Genomic DNA, 4,506 nt, shown 5'->3' on the forward strand with positions numbered 1-4,506 from the left:
GGGTTTTTCTTTTTAGCTTTCAAGGGGAAGGGGGGTTGTGGCAAACCTTTTTGTGAATAAAAACCTTTTTTCTGTAAGGAAAGGTTTTTAAAAGAGATCCAAGAACTTCGCCGTGTTTGGGATGCTGTTGTGATTTCCTTCCCAGATGCCAGCAGAGCAGGGAGACTTCGGAGAAAAAGGAGTACTTTTTAAAATCAAAACAAGAAGAAGAAGAAATATTGGGCTTTTTTTTCTTTTTATTTTTCCCTCCTCTCCAGCTACTTGTAGAGTTTATGGCTAAGTAGTCTGTGCAGGTTCATAGACTGAAGAAACCTAAGTTGAAGACAAAACACAAACAGCCAAAACAAAGCAGAAAAAAACCTCCCTGAAACATAAGGGCCTTCGTTCTGCAAAGGCTTTGCTAAAGATAACCTAGCAAAACGCTCACTGATGCAAAAGAAATTGGAGCAGCTTAAAAAGTCTGTAAGGCACTTTTCACACTCCTGACTCAAACTAAAGAAGAAGAAGGAAAAAAAAAAAGTTTATTTGGCGTGTTTCATGTTCCAGTTCTATTTTTCTATTTTGGGGTGTAAGGTTTTAACAGTAAGGGACTTTGATCATTCTATGCCATATGCCTTCACTGGCTTCTTGTGCAATAATAATTTGGGATTTGTTTTGAGTGTTCAAACCAATTAGAGTTGGCTGCCCACTAATAACAAGATAATAGTTTTTAAAGTCTAATAGTGCAACGGCAGCCAGCTTGGTTCAGAAAGGATTAATGAGAGCAATTATTTCGTTCCTTTGTATGATTTTGATCCTGGTTACAGTGCCATAAACCTTGTTACATATGTATATCAGAATGTACAAAAATCGAGAACGAGCAAAGTTTATTTAAAAATATTTTTCGCACAAAATATTGATGTGTCTCAGTTGTCTATGTAAAAAAAAAAATTTGATTATAAAACAAAAAATCTTTTGGAAAATGTGTGTCCTTTTATTTCTTTAGCAAGTTCCCATTTTCATTCTGTGGGATGGGTTTTTTTGTTCTGTTACTTTTGGTTTCTTTTGTTGCGGTGTACATCTCCCCTTGACAAAACTGATATCCCTTGTTTGGCATCTTTTCAGTGTTTCGTTCCTGTCCTCTGCCAGTGGAACATGTTTTCTTTATTTTTTACTGTAGTCTTGCATCCTTCAATTTCTGTAACCAGATTTTTCTCTCCTGGAAGTACATCAGTTTTGGAGCTGTTCAGCTGAATTAGCACTATCGGTGAGGACTCTTTGGGACAGACCCGTTCTTTCTACAGCTCAGTAGCCTTTTTGAAAAATAAGAAATAAACATTCTCCACCAATTCCTTTTAATCTTCCTGCAAATAGCTTATGTTACAAAGTTGTCTGGTTTCAAGAAATATGTTGGTCTCTTGTGTGCTTTTCCCTAGCCTCTCTGTAGCCTGCTCCTTTAGCAGTTCCACAATCCCAGGGAAATTCTCCTCCTGGGATTTGCCTGTCTCTCTTGCCCATCTTTCCTTCATCCCGCTCCTTTTCCAGCTGTGTCAGTGTTAAGTGTGGTGTGTATTGTAGGGCTGATATTTCTGCCTGACAGTGTCCCTTAGGTGGCTGACTTTTGCTTTCTTTCTTTGTATTTACTTTTTTTTTAATAACATGGTATAACCTGATCTCTTCTGGACTGTTACCAACTCTAAAGTTTATTTGTATGAGCCTAAAGTGAGACAGAAAACATTTCTCGTCTGATTCTGTTGTGCAAACTGATATATCCCAGGAAGTCTGGTAGCAGGGAAGGTTTTTCCTAGATGAAAGCCTAGATGGACTGAACCAAGTTTAAAACAGGACCTGTTGGAAAACTTATGTATAATCACATTAGACATGTATATTTTTGTGGACATTTTACTTAAAATGTTGTTACTATACAGATATTTTCTTGAAACTTATCCCTTTATTAAATTATTTTTCTACTGGAATTGATTTTATTTTTTTTTTTCCTTTTCTACGATCAGTATTGGTCCTTTTGCTGAGACACCCTTGGCAGTGAGCGTTGCCCAGGTGGCAAAACCTGGGCAATCGTGACCACTTCTGGGACTTCTGAGTGGCTGGACAGAGGAGTCACCGTTTGCTGGTTGGGAGCCTTTGTGCTCCAGGAGGAAGGAGGTCACTCAGCAGAGACGGTCTGTCTCCTTTCCTCCTCCCTTTCCTTGCGTTTGGGCTCAACCTCTTCCAGCTGTTCTTCATGAACCGCAGGTGCAGGTCGTTTGGTAGCAGGGAGGAGGTTAGAAAACCTCTTTGTTTCTTGCCAGAGAAGCAAAAAGCAGCAGCAGGGCTGACTGGAAAGTTGGTCCTCACAGCCCGTGTTCGTGGCCGTAAGCGCCGTGCGATAGTGCCGATGCTCTGCCAGGGAAACGGCTTATTCAGCACGGGGAGCGTGTGAGCTGCCTACCTGGGACACGGCGCTCCTGAGCGTGAGGGGAAGGAGGACCAAATTCAAAATGGGTCTTCCCTTTTGCTCCAGTTTTCTTGGTCCTGGGCTAAACTGGCCTGGTGTGAACATCTCCCGTGGGAGGAAAGGCTCTGCTGTGCCGACGTGACTCGCAGCGTCCTCTGGTTCAGCCTCAGCCACCACACGCTGCCGTGGATCGGGATCAAGTTCGCAGCCATGTAAGTTCTTGCGTTTGGGAGGCAGGGAGCCCTGCCTGTGTGCACGTGTCTTGGAGATGCCTCCTTTTCTGGTACGCGATATGATATACAGCCAACACGTGCCTGGCTATCAGTAGAAAGCCCCTGTTTGAGCACCACGTGCTCCTAGCCAGAAAAAAAAAAAAAAAAGACGTTTTCCCTCATTTCGAAGAGGGGAAACAAGGCTGAAGGGGTGGAGGCCACAGCCACGAGGGAGTCTGAGCAGACATGGGTGTTGCTCTGCCACAGAACTTCCAGAAAGATTATTTCTGACTTTAAGGTCAGAACTGAGACTCGATCTCCCCTCCCCTGCTCTTACTGCCGGCTGTAGCGCGCTCCCAGCCTCTCTGAGGCGGGACGCGGTTAAAACAAAACACAAATGAGGAAAATAATTCGATAACCTTTGCTGCACGTGCGAGCCTCGGCAAGGGCAGGACCTGCTTTTCCCCGCTCAGCGTCAGCATTGCGTGCTTGTGTGCGAGGTATGCTAAAATAGGCGCTGTCCTGGAAAATTAGATTACCTCATAACTTATTTTCCGCTTCTCCCCTTGGGGATCTTGGGGTAGACCCCCGAGTGCTCGCTCGTTTCTGAGAGCGTTACCCTCAAGACCTGGGTCTCGGGAGCGGGTCCCTGAGCTCCAGCTTGCAAAACGAAGGCAGGGTGCTCGGAGCAAGTGCTGCTTCTGGTTTTGAATCTACTTTCTCTTTGCAAACCGGGAACTCTGCCAAGTGGTGAACTGTCAGTGTGTGAGAGTTTTAAGGCCTGCTGTAAATCTCTGTTAAAGCTAAAACTGTTCAACTCGTTGATCTCGCAAGCTATACTGGTTTTCAGATTGGACTTTCAGCGCCACGAGATTGTTTAACTTCCTGTGCAAAGTATCTCATGTGCTTCGTTCTTCTGGGTCACACTGGGGACCAAACCGAATTCCCCTTTTTGTTTTGGCAGTTGATTTTCTGAGGCTTCCTATGCCTTTACCTTCCACAAGTGTTGTGCTAACATCCTTTGGGGAAAGACAAATCAAAGGTCCCTCTCCTACCCGCTTGACAGATATAGGCTAGGAGTGTTTCAAGATGCAGCAGTCGTGTAGGAAGTGCGTTGTTACCTTACGGTCACAAGATCTGCCAACGACTCGTTGTAGGGAGGTGCGTTCAAAAGCACACGCAGGAGCTGATGGGACCAAGACAGGAGACACGCGGGTTGCGGGAAAGTGCCGAGCAGAGTTGGGAGCGTTTTGGCCTCCGGTCCTGCTGGGCCAGGTTGGAGCTGGCTCCCGGCGAGTGCAGTACCAGCAGCGGGGAAGCCTCTGGGAACTGAAGATGCTGATTCAGCAGGGAGGACAAAAATAAAGCGTGCTATCTCTTGACTGAGTTAAAGAGGTAATCGAAGAGAGATAACAAGTGGTTGGTTGATGGCTGCCTCATTAGCAGGTATCTGCTTTCCTGTGGCACGTTTGCCTGCTGCTCTTGTGGGTACCGCAGAGGAGGTTACTGATGAGCAGGTTTCAAATGGTTTGAGCACAGCCTGACATCAGTAGCCGATAATTAGAGCCCTCGGTTTTCCCCCTGAGCGTGCTGCTGCTGGCAGCAAAGGGAGGTGGTTCAAGCCATGCCATGTTCCCAGGAGCGGTCCTGGGTGCCGCCAGCCCCCGGCATCCTCCCACTGCTGGGTACAATATGACTCTCTCTGCTCGATTGGGTGCTCCCTTGGCTGAGGGGTTTTCTTTCTTCTGCTGTCTCTACTCCCTCTGTTGGACTTTTGTCCCAGCGGATCATGAGATAGAGGAGCAGGCTCCTTTCTTGTCTTGCTTTAGCTGTCTTGTGCATCTTTTCCAACCCTGTCAT

The sequence above is a fragment of the Vanellus vanellus genome, assembly GCF_965231255.1.
Source record: "Vanellus vanellus genome assembly, chromosome: 3".
Classification (NCBI taxonomy): Eukaryota; Metazoa; Chordata; class Aves; order Charadriiformes; family Charadriidae; genus Vanellus; species Vanellus vanellus.